The sequence below is a fragment of the Leucopleurus acutus genome, assembly GCF_964270905.1.
Source record: "Leucopleurus acutus genome assembly, chromosome: 2".
NCBI classification, from domain to species: Eukaryota; Metazoa; Chordata; class Mammalia; order Artiodactyla; family Delphinidae; genus Leucopleurus; species Leucopleurus acutus.
The window spans coordinates 820,828-833,243 of record NC_139143.1 but is presented as its reverse complement, the minus strand read 5'-3'; positions in this window follow the sequence as shown (position 1 = coordinate 833,243).

The window sequence follows — 12,416 nt, the reverse complement described above, 5'->3', positions numbered from 1 at the left end:
AGACATGTCTCCAAAGAAGATACAAAAATGGCCAATAAGCAGGTGAAAAGACACTCATCATTAGTCATTAGGGAAATGCAAGTCAGAACCACAGTGAAATCCCACTTCACACCCACTAGGACAGCTATTTAAAAACAGAAAATAAGGGCTTCCCGGGTGGCACAGTGATTAAGAAGCCACCTGCCAACGCAGGGGACACGGGTTCAAGCCCTGGTCCAGGAAGACCCCACATGCCGCGGAGCAACTCTAAGCCCGTGCGCCACAACTACTGAGCCTGCGAGGCACAACTACTGAGCCCACGTGCCACAACTACTGAAGCCCGTGCACCTAGAGCCCGTGCTCTGCAACAAGAGAAGCCACTGCAATGAGAAACTCGTGCACCGCAGTGAAGAGCAGCCCCTGCTCGCCGCAGCTAGAGAAAGCCCGCGCTCAGCAACGAAGACCCAACGCAGCCAAAATAAATGAATAAAATGAATAAATAAATAACAGAAAATAAGTGTTGGCGAGGTGTGGAGAAATTGGAGCCTCATACATGATGGTGGGGTTGTAAAATGGGGCAGCCACTTTGGAAAACCACTGAACAATCCTCAAAATGTTAGATAGAGTTACCATATGATCCAGCAATTCCACTCCTAGGTCTGTAGGAATGAAAATGAATGAAAAAATGAAAACATATATCCACACAAAGACTTACACATGAATGGTCATAGCGGCATTATAATAACCAACATGTGGAAACAATCCACATGTCCAGCAACTGATGGATGAATAAACAAAATGTGGTACATCAGATGATGAAAATGAAATACTACTCAGCTACAAAAAGGAATGGAATACTGATACACGCTACAACACGCACAAACCTTCAAAACACTGGGCTACGTGAAAGAAATCAGTCACAAAAGGTCACATAGTGTATGATTCCACTTGTATGAAATGTTCACAATAAGCAGGTCCAAAGGGACTCATATGGGGGTGATGAAAATGTGCTAACATTGATTGTGGTAATGGCTGCACTCTGCGAATATACTACAAACTATTGAATTGTACACTTCAAGAAGAGTGAATTTTAGGGTATGTGAATTATATCTCAGTAAGGCAGCTGTTTGTTTAAAAGCTGTAGAAGCAAATGAAAGGGTTTAGAACACCCTGGTGGCAACAGAGAATCACGGAGCAGTTCTGAGCAGGAGAGCGGAGTGACTGTTCGTGCTTTGGGGGGTCACCCCAGGCATCCCGGTGGGGCAGCCAGGGGGTCAGGATAGGCAGCCGATGAGAACTTGGCTCGGGACAGGCACTCCCTCCCCTTCCTCCTTCCAGCCCTCAGCTTTCTTCTCACCAATCAATCATAAACTAACCTGTTTTTCCACCTACCTCTCTGACTAGTCGTGGTCTCCATCTCCGCCATCCCTAAATGTGGGAAAATTCCGAGGTCTTTCACTCTGTCGTATCTTCTTTCTTTGATGACTTTCAATCACGGTCAGAGCCTTACCTGAAGGAACTTTGAGGCACCACCCATGTCGACATCACCCTCTGGGGTGTCCAATCTGAGCCTCCGAGTCCCGTGTCCAGCTGATGACGACACTCTCCACTTGGGTTTAACTGTCACCTCAGCCCAGCACGTCTGACACCAAATTCTTCAGCTTGTATGTGTTTCTGGCAATGGTTGCCTTACATACATAAACTCAAAATCCTAAACCAGTGCTTTGAAAAAATGGTCTATGAACCACTTGCATCAGAATCCCCTGGAATTGCTTATTTAAAATGCTTTCACCCAGCCTTGCTCATTCTCCCATCAAAGTGCTTCAACTGCTGCAAGCTCCTACTTTCCCATCCACCCCAGTCTGGGCCTGCCGCTTAGGCTCATGTCCGAACTTTTCCTGACTGACCACTACATGTCAGGCCCCGGGCACAGGGACAGAGTAAAAGCCTGTGGACTCTGGCCTTGAAGAGCTTCTAGTCCAGAGAGAGAGACAAGTGAAATACTGCATTAACGGGGCAGAGAAGGGACTTCCCTGGTGGTGCAGTGGTTAAGAATCTGCCTGCCAATGCAGGGGACACAGGTTCGAGCCCTAGTCCGGGAAGATCCCACATGTCGTGGAGCAACTATGCCCGTGCGCCACAACTACTGAGCCTGCGCTCTAGAGCTCGTGAGCCACAACTACTGAGCCCGCGTGCCACAATTACGGACGTCCTTGCACCTAGAGCCCATGCTCTATAACAGGAGAAGCCAGGACAATGAGAAGCTCGCACACCACAACAAACAGTAGCCCCTGCTCGCCGCAGCTAGAGAAAGCCCACACGCAGCAACGAAGACCCAATGCAGCCAGAAATAAATAAATAAATTAATTAATTAATTAATTAAAAGGGGCAGAGGAGAGGGATCAGGGGAGGCTTCCCAGAGGAGGTGACAGCCAACAGGTGCGGTGTCCTCAGACAGGGAAGTGGAAGGAAGCATGCGAGCAAGTGGCCTGAGGTCCCACCAGGGCCTCCCCTCCCCGCCGCGTCTCCGGGGCCCGAGGGTCTGCCGCCTTGGCGAGCCCCGTGCAGGACCCCACACCAGGGAGAGAGCTCTGTTACAGGGGCAGGGAGGTCAGGAAGGCTGGAGGCCTCTCGCTGGCTGAGCTCCTGCCAGAAGGGAAGCTCCCTGGTGGTGCAGTGGTTAAGAATCCACCTGCCAATGCAGGGGACACAGGTTGGAGCCCTGGTCCGGGAAGATCCCACATGCCGTGGAGCAACAAAGCCCGTGCGCCACAGCCAGTGAGCCTGCGCTCTAGAGCCCACGAGCCACAACTACTGAGCCCACGGGCTGCAACTACTGAAGCCCACATGCCTAGAGCCCGTGCTCCGCTCAGGCTCTCTTCCCCTGGGCTTTGCAATCCCCTGATGGCCTCCTGACTCTCTTTTCATTGAGGCTTCTGCTAATTTTCACAGCAAGCTCCCCGCTTCTTGGGGATCTTGGTCGTTAGGTGGGGCTTCGGTGCGGGTGGGGAGGAATCAAAGTTCCCACCAGCCCCCCACGCCCTCCGAGTGGTCCCTCAGCAGCCTGTCGGGCTCCCCTCAGGTCAGTCCCCGCTGACCTTTTCCCTCCCTCCACGCCTGCCACATCCTCTGCTTTGCGTCCTCATGGATTGCCTCTGTGTCTTGGGAGCTGGGCTCCTGCTCCCAAGTGCTGGCCCGGCAGGACAGGACCTGGCTTCCCGGTGAGACTGGGGAGGCCTGGACACCCATCACCAGGGAGCTGGGGAGAGCCCACTGCCTCCATTCCCCCACGCCGGCCCCAGTCCAGGACCCAGCGGCAACCCTTTGCTTCCAGCTTTTCATTCATCCAAACCTTGACTGAGTACCCAAGGGGTGCCAGGCACCTGTGCAAACTTTCCCTTCTCCTGAAGCCTTGGGCTCTATCCACGGGTTAACCAGCCTCAATGGAAAACCCGGACGGAGGCTTTGTTGTCACCAAACCTGGGTTTTAGTCCCAGCTCCGCTTCCGAGCTGAGAGATCTTAAAACGTTGTTAACCCCTCGGAGCCGTCTCCCCACTCTGACCGAGGATTCCACCCGCCACACGGCGTTGGCACGAGGGGTAAAGGGAATCAAACCTGTGAGGCAGGTGCCAGACCCCCAGGTGCATCAGCTTGTCTGCCCGTTCACTCTGGGCGCCAAGGCTCAGCGTGTAGAGCCCCCAGCCCTCCCCCCACCCCCACGGAGGAGGACCCCAGGCCTCCACTCACTCCCAGGCAGTGTCTGGGGGGCTCCCTGCTGGCGCATCCCGGGGCTCCTACTACAGGTCTGAGCTCCTTCCCTCCCTCCTGGGAGCCTCCGCAGGCCCGGGCAGGTAGGAGTTTTCACTGTGTTGCCTGCCTGACCCCAGGTGGGTGGGGAGGGGCAGACTTCCCACCAAAAGGCCTCAGGGCGCGCACCTCCTCTTTCTGGTTGGGCTGCTTTAGGATCTGGTTGGATCCCTGGAAGCAGTACCGTCACCCAGAGGGCTGACAGACAGGGCAGCCAGGGCTCCCTGCTCCCTGGGCACTGGGGCAGCTCCCTTGTGGGGCAGGAGCATGGGGTGGGGTCTGGACCTCCGTGATCCCAAGTGGTCTCATCTGTAGGACGAAGACATTCAGGGCTGCTGAGGGAGAAAATGAAGGCTGCACGTGTGAGGGGTCAGTCTCAAGAGACACACCGCGTCAGGTCCCACTGCCAGGTTAGCCCCGTCGGCCAACCTCCAGGCTTTCCCTCCCCTCCCTGCCAACCCAGGAGCAGGGCCTGTCCTGGCTGGAAGTCAGTTTCCGCACCTGAGGAACAGGAATGCCACTTCCCCAAGAAGCTGAAACCTCGAGGGACGCCATCACTGCCTGCGTGTCAGGCCGTCCAGCACCTCGGCAGTGTGTCAGCACGATGGATCCGTTTCCCTTAGAGTCCGTCGGCGTCCTCGGGGCTCCTTCCCACCCGCACGCTGGCCCTGTCAGGCCAGGGTCGGTTCAGGTGACTCTGATCCTGGCCCACAAGGCGCTGACGCAGTGGGAAGGGTGCGGCCCGGCGCCCACGTGGGGCCCCTGCGAGGCCGCGTCCGAGACAGGGACCCTCTTCTTGGCCTCTAGGAGTGAGCCCCGCCCTCTCTTGGCCTGTAACTGTTGATGGCCATAGGGACGCTGGGACCGGAGGCAGGTCCAGAGTGTTGGGAGGAGGACACAGGGACTTGCAGGGCAGTCAGGTCTGTAACCTCGGGGAGTCAGGAACACTTGCCACGCGGCTTGCAGGATCTTAGTTCCCCGACCAGGGATCAAACCTGGGCCCTCGGCAGTGAGAGCACCGCGTCCTAACCACCGGACCGCCAGGGAACTCCCGGCAACACTTTTCTCTTTGTTTTACTAAAGCTCTGTCTTGCTTGGGCTGTGTGTGTCACTGAGGAAAGTTTTTCTAAAAAGGTGTGCCCTGACCTGGTCCCGTCGTGCAGGCCCCTCATGGTCTGGGGCCCCGGGAGCAGCGCTTGTCCCCCAGCTCAGCTCTCTCAACACCAGAGCCTGGACGCCACGCCAGGCGAGCCCCAGTGACCCTGACGCCGGGCCCTCCAGGCCGCTCCCTGTGTGCTCCTGAGAGAACCTGGCAGAAGGGCAGAGCGTCAGGCCCCCACCTGCTGGGTCGGACAGTTGTCGGGCGGTGGGACCAGCAGTCTGTGTGGACAAGCCCTCCAGGAGATTCTGATCCAGGAGAAAGAACCCTCAGGGAGGCACAGTTTTAAAGCTGGATAATGAGGAAGCACGTCTTCTCTAGGATGAGAAGGAGGGACGGCTTCCCCACGGCCGCCGGCAAGCCCTCGGGGGACAGCAGGGGGTCTGCAAACACAGCCACCGCAGTGCCCCAGCCTGGACGCGGAGGGCACCCCTCCCATCCAGCGTGGCCGTCATTCCCCTTCGGTATTAGCTTGCTGGGCTGTGGTCACGAAGCGCCACAAACCGGGTGGCTTACACAACAGAAACTCATTGTCTGACAGTTCCGGGGGCCGGAATTCCAAGGTCGAGGGGTTGTCAGGCCTCTTTCCTAGGATCTGGTAACGGGGGGGCGCATAACTCCAATCTTCACGGACCTTCTCCTTTGTACGTGTCTGTGTCCAAACTCCCCCTTACATATGGACACCAGTCAGGTCGGATTCGGGGTCCACCCTCCTCCAGTTACATCCGCAGAGACCCTACTTCCAGTGACGTTCAGGTCCTGAGGAACTGAGGGTTAGGACCTCAGCATGCGGTTTGGCCGCGGGGAGGGGGGGTGGTGTTCGGCGTGTAACACGTCCCGCTGAACCTGGGCCTTGGGCCTGGGTCCTTCGAGTCCCCCTGGTTTCCGTGCACCCCCTGGAAGCGGCCGCCCGTGAACAAAGTGTCCCCCTGCTGGGGGGGGGGGCCCTGGACCCAGAGGCTTGGCAGAGGGAGGGAGGCCCAGGCCACGCCACGGTCCAGCCACCTTAGTGGAGGTGGCCCCGCCCACCCTACCTGGGGGGCAGGGGGGCGGCGGGCCACCTGCACAAGCCCTGCCCGCTCACACAGTCCTGAGCGAATACGCGGTGGTGGTTGCCCGGCACCAGATTTGGGGTGGCTTGACACAAGGTGTGAGACGAGTGCCACGAGCCTCAGGCCCGCAGCCTGGTCACTAACGCGCATTCCTTCTGTCGGAGGCCCTTCTGCCAGGAACCAGCGCCGGCCCATCACTCCGATAAAGTACGCGGGTCTCACTGCTGGCGGAGTGGCTGGGAATGAGGACAGAGCTCTGCCTGTACCTAATGAATGGCCCCTCTGACCTACGTCCAAGCTGCTGGGAGCTCGGGGGCGGGCGGCGTGTCTGGCAGTGAGAGCGCGAGCGGGAGGGGCCGGGAGTCACTTCGTGCCATGAGCCCGGACGCTCGGGGCCAGTCGCGCGGCTCCGGACACTGAGCACGGCTGGTGAGAGGCCTCGGCTGCACAAATCGGGATGATTAACCAGACAGCAAGTGTCTTCAGAAGCGCTTAATTTGGGGGAAAGGAAGAGCTACAGGGAAGCACAAAGAAGGGAGTCCTTCGACTCAGAACAGAGGCTCACTGTGTGCAGAGCACCGTTGGAAGGTGACCGCTCAGATCAGTCCCGGGGCTTGGCGGCGGGCTTCTGCTGACGGCCACGCTGACCACAGCCAACACCGGGGACCCTCGAGGTGCCCCAGGTGCTGTTCTAGGCATTTAATCCTCCCCACAGCCCTCAGCCGCGGGTCCTACTGTTTCGGTCTCAGTTTATAGATGGGAAACTGAGGCCCAGCGACTGGACAGGGGCCACACACAGTTCTTGAGCAGCAAAGCTGGGACTCACATCTGGCCAGTCCGGCTTCAGAGTGTGTGCTCTCAAGCACGAGTAACACTGCTGGATTCCCACGCGGCCCCTCACACCTCTGCAGAGCCTTAAACGCAACAAGTAGATGTGACTTGTGCTCAGGGCTAATAAAATCCACACCGAGGGGCCCGGCCACCAGGGGTGGGGCCTCTTGCCCCCGAGCTGCTCTCTAGAAGAAGACGGCCAAACGGGCCGGGGTCTGCCGCCTCCCCACTAGCTGCTGCTGCATGAAATCCTGCGTGGGACTCGCCTGCTGCCCTTCCGATGGCAGGAAAGCCGCCCCTCCCGGGAGAGGCCGGCAGTGGCCTGGACCTGCTGGGAAGAACCGCAGACGAGCCCTCCTTCAACTTCTCCCCCGTTGCCTGGGTTCTGCGTCCTCGCCCAGAGAGACACAGGGGTGTCCTCAGCTGGAGATCTAGTCCACACCCCTCAGTTTACAGAGAAGGAGAGACCCGAGGAAAGAATTCCTCCTCCCAGCAGCACACTCACCGGGCTTTCTTCCCGAGGACGGGGGTGCAGAGGGGAGGAAACCCCAGGGGGGCCCACAACGCCCCTCGGCTGGGTCCTGCTGGGTCCTTCTGAGCAGGTTTTAGGTCACCAGCTGCATCTCCCCGGGCGATGAGCTGGCCTCACGGTGAGGTGGGGCTGAGGTGTCAGGGACACAGGGAGGACCAACCTTTATGACCGCCCCTTGAACCTTAACCCCTGCACTCCTGAGGTCTCAGGTGGGGTCACTGCCCTTCTCTGCCCACAGCCGAGCACCACAGCTCCCCCTCACCTTGCCCCGAGACCTTTCACCTGGCTCCGAGCTGGCCACGTGCCTCGTGGGATGCACCCACACAGGGACCCTGGTGGCGCAGTGGTTAAGAATCCGCCTGCCAATGCAGGGGATATGGGTTCGAGCCCTCGTCCGGGAAGATCCCACATGCCGCGGAGCAACTAAGCCCGTGCACCACAATTACTGAGCCTGCGCTCTAGAGCCCGTGAGCCACAGCTACTGAGCCTGTGCTCTAGAGCCCGCGAGCCACAGCTACTGAGCCCACAAGCCACAACTACTGAGCCCGCGTGCCACAACTACTGATGCCTGTGCTCCGCAACAAGAGAAGCCACCGCAATGAGAAGCCCGCGCACCGCAAAGAAGAGTAGCCCCCGCTCGCCGCAACTAGGCCCTGCCTCCGGGGCCCTCATTCCTCACCAGGGGGCTCCTGTCTGGGCAGGGGTCCCTCTCCCGTGAACCGCCTGCTCCGTAGTTTTCACCTGTTTTCACCACCCTGCCCTGCTCCTCCAGGGAAAGCTGGGTGTAGTTCTGAGATGTCAGGCTGTGCCCTCTGCCTCATTCCTTCCAATTGGCCTGGTCAACTCCTATGCAGCCTTGAAAACCCATTCAGTCAACCCCACGGGGACCGTCTGCCCAGGTTCACAGTCACATTGTACTGTGGCCTGTTCACAGAGCTTCCTCCCCTGACTTTGTTTCTTCCCTCCTAAGCTTAGACTCCAACGGCAGGTGTCGCAGCCCCTGTGCCAGGGACCCCTTGGTAGTGGCTGTGTTGAGGCCCCAGGGTTCGGGGGGTGGGGCCACGTGGACTGCTTGGGGAGCTGACGTCATGGGCCCTGAGGGTGCTGGGGGGGTCATCTCGCTGCAGGTGTTTCTTCCCCTCCCCCCAGAAGATCAAAAGTCTTAAAGACTGTCTGACTCGTGTCTTGCATTCATGTGAATAAATAAAATGAATTCTTCTCCCAGGAAGTCCAACTTCCCACCTTCAGACGCACCTGTCCAAGCACCCAGCTGTCACCGCGTCTTTGAGCCTCGTACTCTGCACCAGAACACATCCTGTGCTCTAGCCGTCCGTGGCTCTCCTCTCGTGGCTGGGTGTCTCTCCCGCTGTGGACAGCCACACCCCGACTGTCCCCTCTGTCCTTCCACACTCCCCACAGCTGACCTCGCCCTGACCTCAGGCTCCAGAGCAGCCCCTGGGCACCTCGAGCTGAACGAGCTACTAGGGGCTGAACTATGCCCCTGAAGTCCTGGCCCCAGCACCTCAGAATGGGACCGTTTGGAGACAGGACCTTTAAAGAGGTGATGAGGACAAACTGAGGTCATCGGGTGAGCCCTGTATGACTGGTGTCCTTACAGAAGAGAGAATTAGGACGTAGGCAGAGGGAAGACGCAGGAGGAAGACGGCTGTCTGTGAAGCGAGGAGAAAGGCCTCAGAAGAATCCAACCGTGCTGACACCTTGATGGTGGACGTCCAGCCCCCAGAACGGTGAGAAAATTAACTTCTGTGGTTGAAGGCTCCCAGCCTGTGGGACTCTGTTACGGCAGCCTCAGGGGAGTCATACAACGTCCAGAGCTGAATCCATCTCCAAATCCAGATGCAACCACATGGCAGGGACAGCATCGCGTGAGGGCCGAGGCAGGAATCTAAAGTCAACCACGCTCCGCTCCACGTGACACGTCATCTGGCCACCAAGTGCCGTGACCCCAGCCCCTCCCTCCCCCACCTCACTGCTCCGAGTGAAGCCTATTCACCACCTTGGTCACTACAGCTGCCTCTGTCCCTTCACCGCCCGTGCGTGGAGACCTGCCCACCCCGAAAGCTCCCCTCCTGCAAACACCAAGCCATCCTTTGAGGCTAGGTCTTCCCAGCTCAGCACTAATGACATTTGGGGGAGCGATCATTCTTGTGGTGGGGACCTGTCCTGTGCTTTGTAGGGTGTAGAACAGCGCCCCTGGTCTCTACCTACCACGTGCCCCAGTGTGACAACCTAAAACATCTCGCGGCTTCACCGCAGGCTGAGAACCACTGTCCTGAGGACAGGTTCTTCCCAAGTGCGGCACCTGAAGATTTCATACAGGAGGAAGTTAAACTCCTTTGTTCCCCACTGGTTCCCTATAGCGTCTAGAAAAATCCATGGCACGTAGAAATGCTCGATAAATACTTGAGAAAGAAATGCAAAGCCAAGGTCATCCAGCTCTGTAAGCTTTTCTCTAGCTGCCTCTTCCTCCACCTCGAGTTTCAGCTACAAACGACTCAGCATCACCTGAGCATAAGTGTGCCCACATTTCCCGCACCTTTTCCTACACCCGCCTCTGCCACCTTCAGCACCCGGCTCCCGGAAGCCTCCGTTGGGCTGGGCCGGGGCCCCCCGTGCCCTCCAGGCTCATCCACACAGTTCTCATGCAATTCGCCGGAGCTCTAAGGATGGACAGAGCCAGCAGGTTCTCACATCGCAGCTGTCCCGGGGGAGGAGGCGGGGAAATGAGACTAGGAAGACTGTTAAAGCTTCACAAAGGAACAGTTCCACCCGGGAGCCTGTCTTCCACCTTATACGTGCGGAAACCTGTTAACGCGTCCGACAGAAGACAAACTTACCCCTGAGAGGGGTCAGATCTAAAGGCTCTGGTCTCAGGCACCCGGGCACAGCTCAGGTGTGGAGCCAGCCTGAAACCGGGCACCACGGAGAGGAACCGCCTCCCGCCCCATCCATAGGGTCTCCGAGCGCAGGAAGTTTCACTTTTGCCTGGGCTACGGGCCAGGTGCTCTAGCCTTCCCGCAGGTATGGGGCTAATTCCCTGTCGTCTTCTGCCCTGCGCCATCAGCAGGAGAACCACCAACTTCCCCCGGGGGCCGGGTCAGGGGAGGTGGTGGTGCCTGCAGGAAGCCTCCTGGGTTCGGACCTCTGCTGTGGCCAGGACCGTGGTCCTAGAGCTCCAACTGCAGCCCAGTAACAGCAGCTTTGAGAAAATCCCAGCCCCGCCGGGGAAGCGGTCACTTCACGCTCACGCGTTAGGCAGAGCACCTACTGGCTTCAGGTATCTCCAGTTCGGGCCACAACTCCGAAGGCAATGCTTTCTCCTTCCATCCTCACCCTGCCAAGGGCTCCCTACTTTGAAAGGAACCCGGGCAAGGCTCTCCCTGGGGACCGAGGGACTTGGCTCCAGCTGGGTCTTGGAGGTGGCGTCCAGCACAGATTTAACAAAGATCCTCCCTGCTTATTTAAAGACTTTGAAAAGGATGGGAGGTGGGAAAGGAGCATGACTCACATCTATTCCAGTTTAGGGCCACGAGAGGAGGAGACGGCAGCTGGGACTTTATCCAGGTGAGTCACGCGGCTTGCTCTGCCCACCAGTGACTGACTCACTATCTGGTACGGGACCGTGGCGGGGGCTGGGGCGGGGGGGCTCGGTGCAGGGTGACGTGTCTGACCCTCCCTGGCCTTTCCTCCTTCCCGTTGCCTGGGCTCCTGTGTGATGAGGGGTGGTCGCTCTCCTTGGTGCTTTGAACAAACAGAAGGACTGCTAACATTGATATGTATGAATTCATGTGCCCAGCAAGGGAAAAAGCAGAGAAAGGATGAGAGGAAAGAGAATGTCGGCTGTTGGTGTCCAGGTAAGATTCCAGCAGAGCAGGCTGGATGGACCCACCCAACATAGACCCAGATCCTTGACGTGTCCCCGGGGAAGGTTTCTCTGACCACCCCCCTTTCCTCTTGTTCCTTAACTGCCCCTCCAATCCCAGCCCCCAGAGTCCTAGAGGAACCAGGAGGTTAAAAGGTTCTTAAGTAGAAAGTTAACAGCTCTAGGGGCTTCCCTGGTGCCACAGTGGTTAAGAATCCGCCTGCCAAGGCAGGGGACAAGGGTTCGAGCCCTGATCCGGGAAGATCCCACATGCTGAGGAGCAACTAAGCCCGTGCGCCACAACTACTGAGCCTGTGCTCTAGAGCCCGCGAGCCACAGTTACCGAGCCCACACGCCACAACTACTGAAGTCCACACACCTAGAGCACGTGCTCCACAACAAGAGAAGCCACCACAATGAGAAGCCTCTGCACAGCAGAGAAGAGTAGCCCCCGCTCACCACAACAGAAAGCCTGCGCACAGCAACGAAGACCCATCGCAGCCAAAGATAAAAAAAAAAAAAAAAAAAGTTAACACCTCTAGCAAGGGAGACTCTGTTCCCTAAAATGGAAGAAAGGGGTGCAGGTAAGGAAGGCCCAGGCCAGGGCCAGAGCTGGGCTTTTTAAGATTAAGACAAACCAGTAGAATAGGCTGAGGGCCTGGTCAAGCGGGGACTGTCAGACCTCTGCCCCCAGACCTGTGGGGACAGAGGAAGCTGGGGGGCCAGAGCCACAGCCTGGGACTGACAGCCCCCATGACACGCACATGCGGGCCCCGTGGGGGTCACGGGGTGGGGCTGGGCACCATCCTCTCAGCAAACCCCTCCCAGGGGTCCATCAGGCAGGGCTCACAGACGCTGGGGTCAGTTCCTAGGTTAACGCTAGTATCTCGTCCCCACACCAAAGGCAAGGCCTCCAGTGACATTCCTAGGCAGCCCCAGGGCTCACTGGCACAGACACACATCCTGAGCTATAGGCCAGAAGTGGGTGTCCAAAAATCAGAGCAGGGAGCCCCAGGCCGAGAGCACGGGACCCCGCGCCCCTTGCCGAAGGGGCCTCTCCAGCCGCCTGGACCCCGGGCTGCGCTGGCAGGGCGTCGCCCAGCCCTTGCCTCCTGCCGTGCCCTTGCACTGACAACACACTGATCTCTCGGACCACAGACCCTAGAAAAGTA